Below are 10530 nucleotides of genomic sequence, written 5' to 3' on the forward strand. Positions count from 1 at the left end.
CCCTTATTGGCTCTAATCTGATAGTAGTAGTGGGGTGGTAGATGCCTAGTGCCCTTATGGCTCTAATCTGATAGTGGTAATGGGGTGGTAGATGCCTAGTGCCCTTATGGCTCTAATATGATAGCGGTAGTGGGGTGGTAGGTATCTAGTCTCCATTATGGCTCTAATCTGATAGTGGTATTGGGGTGGTAGATGCCTAGTGCCTTTATGGCTCTAATCTGATAGTGGTAGTGGGGTGGTAGATGTCTAGTCTCCATTATGGCTCTAATCTGATAGTGATAGTGGGGTGGTAGATACCTAGTCTCCATTATGGCTCTAATCACATAGTGGTAGTGGGGTGGTAGATACCTAGTCTCCATTATGTCTCTAATCTGATAGTGGTAGTGGGGTGGTAGATACCTAGTCTCCATTATGGCTCTAATCTGATAGTGGTAGTGGGGTGGGAGATACCTAGTCTCCATTATGGCTCTAATCTGATAATGGTAGTCGGGTAATAGATACCTAGTCTCCATTATGGCTCTAATCTGATAGTGGTAGTGGGGTGGTAGATGCCTAGAGCCCGTATGGCTCTAATCTGATAGTGGTAGTGGGGTGGTAGATACCTAGTCTCCATTATGGCTCTAATCTGATAGAGGTAGATGGGTGGTAGATACCTAGTCTCCATTATGGCTCTAATCTGATAGAGGTAGATGGGTGGTAGATACCTAGTCTCCATTATGGCTCTAATCTGATAGAGGTAGTGGGGTGGGAGATACCTAGTCTCCATTATGGCTCTAATCTGATAGTGGTAGTGGGGTGGTAGATGCCTAGTGCCCTTATGGCTCTAATCTGATAGTGGTAGTGGGGTGGTAGATGGCTAGTGCCCTTATGGCTCTAATCTGATAGTGGTAGTGGGGTGGTAGATACCTTATCTCCATTATGGCTCTAATTTGATAGTGGTAGTGGGGTGGTAGATTCCTAGTCTCCATTATGGCTCTAATCTGATAGTGGTAGTGGGGTGGTAGATGTCTAGTCTCCATTATGGCTCTAATCTGATAGAGGTAGTGGGGTGGGAGATACCTAGTCTCCATTATGGCTCTAATCTGATAGTGGTAGTGGGGTGGTAGATACCTAGTCTCCCTTATTGGCTCTAATCTGATAGTAGTAGTGGGGTGGTAGATGCCTAGTGCCCTTATGGCTCTAATCTGATAGTGGTAATGGGGTGGTAGATGCCTAGTGCCCTTATGGCTCTAATATGATAATGGTAGTCGGGTAATAGATACCTAGTCTCCATTATGGCTCTAATCTGATAGTGGTAGTGGGGTGGTAGATGCCTAGAGCCCGTATGGCTCTAATCTGATAGTGGTAGTGGGGTGGTAGATACCTAGTCTCCATTATGGCTCTAATCTGATAGAGGTAGATGGGTGGTAGATGTCTAGTCTCCATTATGGCTCTAATCTGATAGTGGTAGTGGGGTGGTAGATGCCTAGAGCCCGTATGGCTCTAATCTGATAGTGGTAGTGGGGTGGTAGATACCTGTCTCCATTATGGCTCTAATCACATAGTGGTAGTGGGGTGGAAGATACCTAGTCTCCATTATGTCTCTAATCTGATAGTGGTAGTGGGGTGGTAGATACCTAGTCTCCATTATGGCTCTAATCTGATAGTGGTAGTGGGGTGGGAGATACCTAGTCTCCATTATGGCTCTAATCTGATAGTGGTAGTGGGGTGGCAGATGCCTAGTGCCCTTTTGGCTCTAATCTGATAACGGTAGTGGGGTAATAGATACCTAGTCTCCATTATGGCTCTAATCTGATAGTGGTAGTGGGGTGGTAGATGCCTAGAGCCCGTATGGCTCTAATCTGATAGTGGTAGTGGGGTGGTAGATACCTAGTCTCCATTATGGCTCTAATCTGATAGAGGTAGATAGGTGGTAGATACCTAGTCTCCATTATGGCTCTAATCTGATAGTGGTAGTGGGATGGTAGATGCCTAGAGCCCGTATGGCTCTAATCTGATAGTGGTAGTGGGGTTGGAGATACCTAGTCTCCATTATGGCTCTAATCTGATGGTGGTAGTGGGGTGGTAGATGCCTATTGCCCTTATGGCTCTAATCTGATAGTGGTAGTGGGGTGGTAGATACCTAGTCTCCCTTATGGCTCTAATCTGGTAGTAGTAGTGGGGTGGTAGATGCCTAGTCTCCGTTTTAGGCTCTAATCTGGTAGTAGTAGTGGGGTGGTAGATGCCTAGTGCCCTTATGGCTCTAATCTGATAGTGGTAATGGGGTGGTAGATGCCTAGTGCCCTTATGGCTCTAATATGATAGCGGTAGTGGGGTGGTAGATATCTAGTCTCCATTATGGCTCTAATCTGATAGTGGTATTGGGGTGGTAGATGCCTAGTGCCTTTATGGCTCTAATCTGATAGTGGTAGTGGGGTGGTAGATACCTAGTCTCCATTAAGGCTCTAATCTGATAGTGGTAGTGACGTGGTAGATACCTAGTCTCCATTATGGCTCTAATCTGGTAGTGGTAGTGGGGTGGTAGATACCTAGTCTCCATTATGGCTCTAATCTGGTAGTGGTAGTCGGGTTGTAGATACCTAGTCTCAATTATGGCTCTAATCTGATAGTGGTAGTGGGGTGGTAGATGCCTAGAGCCCTTATGGTTCTAATCTGATAGTGGTAGTGGGGTGGTAGATACCTAGTCTCCATTATGGCTCTAATCTGATAGTGGTAGTGGGGTGGTAGATACCTAGTCTCCAGTATGGCTCTAATCTGATAGTGGTAGTGGGGTGGTAGATGCCTAGTGCCCTTATGGCTCTAATCTGATAGTGGTAGTGGGGTGGTAGATACCTTATCTCCATTATGGCTCTAATTTGATAGTGGTAGTGGGGTGGTAGATTCCTAGTCTCCATTATGGCTCTAATCTGATAGTGGTAGTGGGGTGGTAGATGTCTAGTCTCCATTATGGCTCTAATCTGATAGTGGTAGTGGGGTGGTAGATACCTAGTCTCCATTATGGCTCTAATCACATAGTGGTAGTGGGGTGGTAGATACCTAGTCTCCATTATGGCTCTAATCTGATAGAGGTAGTGGGGTGGTAGATACCTAGTCTCCATTATGGCTCTAATCTGATAGAGGTAGTGGGGTGGGAGATACCTAGTCTCCATTATGACTCTAATCTGATGGTGGTAGTGGGGTGGTAGATGCCTATTGCCCTTATGGCTCTAATCTGATAGTGGTAGTGGGGTGGTAGATACCTAGTCTCCCTTATGGCTCTAATCTGGTAGTAGTAGTGGGGTGGTAGATGCCTAGTGCCCTTATGGCTCTAATCTGATAGTGGTAGTGGGGTGGTAGATGCCTAGTGCCCTTATGTCTCTAATCTGATAGTGGTAGTGGGGTGGTAGATACCTTATCTCGATTATGGCTCTAATTTGATAGTGGTAGTGAGGTGGTAGATTCCTAGTCTCCATTATGGCTCTAATCTGTTAGTGGTAGTGGGGTGGTAGATGTCTAGTCTCCATTATGGCTCTAATCTGATAGTGGTAGTGGGGGGGTAGATACCTAGTCTCCATTATGGCTCTAATCACATAGTGGTAGTGGGGTGGTAGATACCTAGTCTCCATTATGGCTCTAATCTGATAGTGGTAGTGGGGTGGTAGATACCTAGTCTCCATTATGGCTCTAATCTGATAGTGGTAGTGGGGTGGTAGATACCTTATCTCCATTATGGCTCTAATCTGATAGTGGTAGTGGGGTGGTATGGCTCTAATCTGATAGTGGTAGTGGGGTGGGAGATACCTAGTCTCCATTATGGCTCTAATCTGATAGTGGTAGTGGGGTGGTAGATGCGTATTGCCCTTATGGCTCTAATCTGATAGTGGTAGTGGGGTGGTAGACACCTAGTCTCCCTTATGGCTCTAATCTGGTAGTAGTAGTGGGGTGGTAGATGCCTAGTGCCCTTATGGCTCTAATCTGATAGTGGTAGTGGGGTGGTAGATACCTTATCTCCATTATGGCTCTAATCTGATAGTGGTAGTGGGGTGGTAGATACCTAGTCTCCATTATGGCTCTAATCTGATAGTGGTAGTGGGGTGGTAGATACCTAGTCTCCATTATGGCTTAAATTTGGTAGTGGTAGTGGGGTGGTAGATACCTAGTCTCCATTACGGCTCTAATCTGATAGAGGTAGTGGGGTGGTAGATACCTAGTCTCCCTTATGGCTCTAATCTGATAGTAGTAGTGGGGTGGTAGATGCCTAGTGCCCTTAAGGCTCTAATCTGATAGTGGTAATGGGGTGGTAGATACCTAGTGCCCTTATTGTTCTAATCTGATAGTGGTAGTGGGGTGGTAGATACCTAGTCTCCATTATGGCTCTAATCTGATAGTGGTAGTGGGGTGGTAGATACCTAGTCTCCATTATGGCTTAAATTTGGCAGTGGTAGTGGGGTGGTAGATACCTAGTCTCCATTATGGCTCTAATCTGATAGAGGTAGTGGGGTGGTAGATACCTAGTCTCCATTAAGGCTCTAATCTGATAGTGGTAGTGACGTGGTAGATACCTAGTCTCCATTATGGCTCTAATCTGGTAGTGGTAGTGGGTTGTAGATACCTAGTCTCAATTATGGCTCTAATCTGATAGTGGTAGTGAGGTGGTAGATGCCTAGAGCCCTTATGGCTCTAATCTGATAGTGGTAGTGGGGTGGTAGATACCTAGTCTCCATTATGGCTCTAATCTGATAGTGGTAGTGGGGTGGTAGATACCTAGTCTCCATTATGGCTTAAATTTGGCAGTGGTAGTGGGGTGGTAGATACCTAGTCTCCATTATGGCTCTAATCTGATAGTGGTAGTGGGGTGGTAGATGCCTAGTGCCCTTATGGCTCTAATCTGATAGTGGTAGTGGGCTGGTAGATAGCTAGTCTCCCTTATGGCTCTAATCTGGTAGAAGTAGTGTGGTGGTAGATGCCTAGTGCCCTTATGGCTCTAATCTGATAGTGGTAGTGGGCTGGTAGATAGCTAGTCTCCCTTATGGCTCTAATCTGGTAGAAGTAGTGTGGTGGTAGATGCCTACTGCCCTTATGGCTCTAATATGATAGCGGTAGTGGGGTGGTAGATACCTTGTCTCCATTATGGCTCTAATCAGATAGTGGTAGTGGGGTGATAGATACCTAGTCTCCATTATGGCTCTAATCTGATAGAGGTAGTGGGGTGGGAGATACCTAGTCCCCATTATGGCTCTAATCTGATAGTGGTAGTGGGGTGTTAGATACCTAGTCTCCATTATGGCTCTAATCTGATAGTGGTAGTGGGGTGGTAGATACCTAGTCTCCATTATGGCTCTAATCTGATAGAGGTAGTGGGGTGGGAGATACCTAGTCTCCATTATGGCTCTAATCTGATAGTGGTAGTGGGGTGGTAGAGACCTAGTCTCCATTATGGCTCTAATCTGGTAGTGATAGTGTGGTGGTAGATACCTAGTCTCCATTATGGCTCTAATCTGGTAGTGGTAGTCGGGTTGTAGACACCTAGTCTCAATTATGGCTCTAATCTGATAGTGGTAGTGGGGTGGTAGATGCCTAGAGCCCTTATGGCTCTAATCTGATAGTGGTAGTGGGGTGGTAGATACCTAGTCTCCATTATGGCTCTAAACTGATAGAGGTAGTGGGGTGGTAGATACCTAGTCTCCATTATGGGTCTAATCTGATGGAGGTAGTGGGGTGGGAGATACCTAGTCTCCATTATGGCTCTAATCTGATAGTGGTAGTGGGGTGGTAGATACCTAGTCTCCCTTATGGCTCTAATCTGATAGTAGTAGTGGGGTGGTAGATGCCTAGTGCCCTTATGGCTCTAATCTGATAGTGGTAATGGGGTGGTAGATACCTAGTGCCCTTATTGTTCTAATCTGATAGTGGTAGTGGGGTGGTAGATACCTAGTCTCCATTATGGCTCTAATCTGATAGAGGTAGTGGGGTGGGAGATACCTAGTCTCCATTATGGCTCTAATCTGATAGTGGTAGTGGGGTGGTAGATACCTAGTCTCCATTATGGCTCTAATCTGATAGTGGTAGTGGGGTGGTAGATACCTAGTCTCCATTATGGCTTAAATTTGGCAGTGGTAGTGGGGTGGTAGATACCTAGTCTCCATTATGGCTCTAATCTGATAGAGGTAGTGGGGTGGTAGATACCTAGTCTCCATTAAGGCTCTAATCTGATAGTGGTAGTGACGTGGTAGATACCTAGTCTCCATTATGGCTCTAATCTGGTAGTGGTAGTGGGGTGGTAGATACCTAGTCTCCATTATGGCTCTAATCTGGTAGTGGTAGTCGGGTTGTAGATACCTAGTCTCAATTATGGCTCTAATCTGATAGTGGTAGTGAGGTGGTAGATGCCTAGAGCCCTTATGGCTCTAATCTGATAGTGGTAGTGGGGTGGTAGATACCTAGTCTCCATTATGGCTCTAATCTGATAGTGGTAGTGGGGTGGTAGATACCTAGTCTCCATTATGGCTTAAATTTGGCAGTGGTAGTGGGGTGGTAGATACCTAGTCTCCATTATGGCTCTAATTTGATAGTGGTAGTGGGGTGGTAGATGCCTAGTCTCCCTTATGGCTCTAATCTGATAGTGGTAGTGGGCTGGTAGATAGCTAGTCTCCCTTATGGCTCTAATCTGGTAGAAGTAGTGTGGTGGTAGATGCCTAGTGCCCTTATGGCTCTAATCTGATAGTGGTAGTGGGGTGGTAGATGCCTAGTGCCCTTATGGCTCTAATATGATAGCGGTAGTGGGGTGGTAGATACCTTGTCTCCATTATGGCTCTAATCTGATAGTGGTAGTGGGGTGGTAGATAACTAGTCTCCATTATAGCTCTAATCTGGTAGAAGTAGTGGAGCGGTAGATGCGTTTTGCCCTTATGGCTCTAATCTGATAGTGGTAGTGGGGTGGTAGATACCTAGTCTCCATTATGGCTCTAATCTGATAGAGGTAGTGGGGTGGGAGATACCTAGTCTCCATTATGGCTCTAATCTGATAGTGGTAGTGGGGTGGTAGATGCGTATTGCCCTTATGGCTCTAATCTGATAGTGGTAGTGGGGTGGTAGACACCTAGTCTCCCTTATGGCTCTAATCTGGTAGTAGTAGTGGGGTGGTAGATGCCTAGTGCCCTTATGGCTCTAATCTGATAGTGGTAGTGGGGTGGTAGATACCTTATCTCCATTATGGCTCTAATCTGATAGTGGTAGTGGGGTGGTAGATACCTAGTCTCCATTATGGCTCTAATCTGATAGTGGTAGTGGGGTGGTAGATACCTAGTCTCCATTATGGCTTAAATTTGGTAGTGGTAGTGACGTGGTAGATACCTAGTCTCCATTATGGCTCTAATCTGGTAGTGGTAGTGGGGTGGTAGATACCTAGTCTCCATTTTGGCTCTAATCTGGTAGTGGTAGTCGGGTTGTAGATAGCTAGTCTCCCTTATGGCTCTAATCTGGTAGAAGTAGTGTGGTGGTAGATGCCTAGTGCCCTTATGGCTCTAATCTGATAGTGGTAGTGGGGTGGTAGATGCCTAGTGCCCTTATGGCTCTAATATGATAGCGGTAGTGGGGTGGTAGATACCTTGTCTCCATTATGGCTCTAATCTGATAGTGGTAGTGGGGTGGTAGATAACTAGTCTCCATTATAGCTCTAATCTGGTAGAAGTAGTGGAGCGGTAGATGCGTATTGCCCTTATGGCTCTAATCTGATAGTGGTAGTGGGGTGGTAGATACCTAGTCTCCATTATGGCTCTAATCTGATAGAGGTAGTGGGGTGGGAGATACCTAGTCTCCATTATGGCTCTAATCTGATAGTGGTAGTGGGGTGGTAGATGCGTATTGCCCTTATGGCTCTAATCTGATAGTGGTAGTGGGGTGGTAGACACCTAGTCTCCCTTATGGCTCTAATCTGGTAGTAGTAGTGGGGTGGTAGATGCCTAGTGCCCTTATGGCTCTAATCTGATAGTGGTAGTGGGGTGGTAGATACCTTATCTCCATTATGGCTCTAATCTGATAGTGGTAGTGGGGTGGTAGATACCTAGTCTCCATTATGGCTCTAATCTGATAGTGGTAGTGGGGTAGTAGATACCTAGTCTCCATTATGGCTTAAATTTGGTAGTGGTAGTGACGTGGTAGATACCTAGTCTCCATTATGGCTCTAATCTGGTAGTGGTAGTGGGGTGGTAGATACCTAGTCTCCATTATGGCTCTAATCTGGTAGTGGTAGTCGGGTTGTAGATACCTAGTCTCAATTATGGCTCTAATCTGATAGTGGTAGTGGGGTGGTAGATACCTAGTCTACATTATGGCTCTATTCTGATAGATGTAGTGGGGTGGTAGATACCTAGTCTTCATTATGGCTCTAATCTGATAGAGGTAGTGGGGTGGGAGTTACCTAGTCTCCATTATGGCTCTAATCTGATAGTGGTAGTGGGGTGGTAGATGCCTAGTGCCCTTATGGCTCTAATCTGATAGTGGTAGTGGGCTGGTAGATGCTTAGTGCCCTTATGGCTCTAATATGATAGCGGTAGTGGGGTGGTAGATACCTTGTCTCCATTATGGCTCTAATCTGATAGTGGTAGTGGGGTGGTAGATAACTAGTCTCCATTATAGCTCTAATCTGGTAGAAGTAGTGGCGCGGTAGATGCCTAGTGCCCTTATGGCTCTAATCTGACAGTGGTAGTGGGGTGGTAGATGCCTAGTGCCCTTATGGCTCTAATATGATAGCGGTGGTGGGGTGGTAGATACCTTGTCTTCATTATGGCTCTAATCTGATAGTGGTAGTGAGGTGGTAGATACCTAGTCTCCATTATAGCTCTAATCTGATAGTGGTAGTGGGGTGGTAGATGTCTAGTCTCCATTATGGCTCTAATCTAATAGTGGTATTGGGGTGGTAGATACCTAGTCTCCATTATGGCTCTAATCTGATAGTGGTAGTGGGATGGTAGATACCTAGTCTCCATTATGGCTCTAATCTGATAGTGGTAGTGGGGTGGTAGATACCTTGTCTCCATTATGGCTCTAATCTGATAGTGGTAGTGGGTTGGGAGATACCTAGTCTCCATTATGGCTCTAATCTGATAGTGGTAGTGGGGTGGTAGATACCTAGTCTCCATTATGGCTCTAATCTGATAGAGGTAGTGGGGTGGTAGATAACTAGTCTCCATTATGGCTCTAATCTGATAGTAGTAGTGGGGTGGTAGATGCCTAGTGCCCTTATGGCTCTAATCTGATAGTGGTAATGGGGTGGTAGATGCCTAGAGCCCTTATGGCTCTAATCAGATAGTGGTAGTGGGGTGATAGATACCTAGTCTCCATTATGGCTCTAATCTGATAGAAGTAGTGGGGTGTTAGATACCTAGTCTCCATTATGGCTCTAATCTGATAGTGGTAGTGGGGTGTTAGATACCTAGTCTCCATTATGGCTCTAATCTGATAGTGGTAGTGGGGTGGTAGATACCTAGTCTCCATTATGGCTCTAATCTGATAGAGGTAGTGGGGTGGGAGATACCTAGTCTCCATTATGGCTCTAATCTGATAGTGGTAGTGGGGTGGTAGAGACCTAGTCTCCATTATGGCTCTAATCTGGTAGTGATAGTGTGGTGGTAGATACCTAGTCTCCATTATGGCTCTAAACTGGTAGTGGTAGTCGGGTTGTAGATACCTAGTCTCAATTATGGCTCTAATCTGATAGTGGTAGTGGGGTGGTAGATGCCTAGAGCCCTTATGGCTCTAATCTGATAGTGGTAGTGGGGTGGTAGATACCTAGTCTCCATTATGGCTCTAATCTGATAGAGGTAGTGGGGTGGTAGATACCTAGTCTCCATTATGGGTCTAATCTGATAGAGGTAGTGGGGTGGGAGATACCTAGTCTCCATTATGGCTCTAATCTGATAGTGGTAGTGGGGTGGTAGATACCTAGTCTCCCTTATGGCTCTAATCTGATAGTAGTAGTGGGGTGGTAGATGCCTAGTGCCCTTATGGCTCTAATCTGATAGTGGTAATGGGGTGGTAGATACCTAGTGCCCTTATTGTTCTAATCTGATAGTGGTAGTGGGGTGGTAGATAACTAGTCTCCATTATAGCTCTAATCTGGTAGAAGTAGTGGAGCGGTAGATGCCTAGTACCCTTATGGCTCTAAACTGATAGTGGTAGTGGGGTGGTAGATGCCTAGTGCCCTTATGGCTCTAATATGATAGCGGTAGTGGGGTGGTAGATACTTTGTCTTCATTATGGCTCTAATCTGATAGTGGTAGTGAGGTGGTAGATACCTAGTCTCCATTATAGCTCTAATCTGATAGTGGTAGTGGGGTGGTAGATACCTAGTCTCCATTATGGCTCTAATCTGATAGAGGTAGTGGGATGGGAGATACCTAGTCTCCATTATGGCTCTAATCTGATAGTGGTAGTGGGGTGGTAGATGCGTATTGCCCTTATGGCTCTAATCTGATAGTGGTAGTGGGGTGGTAGACACCTAGTCTCCCTTATGGCTCTAATCTGGTTGTAGTAGTGGGGTGGTAGATGCCT

This window comes from Salvelinus alpinus, chromosome 10 (genome assembly GCF_045679555.1).
Source record: "Salvelinus alpinus chromosome 10, SLU_Salpinus.1, whole genome shotgun sequence".
In the NCBI taxonomy this organism is placed as follows: domain Eukaryota; kingdom Metazoa; phylum Chordata; class Actinopteri; order Salmoniformes; family Salmonidae; genus Salvelinus; species Salvelinus alpinus.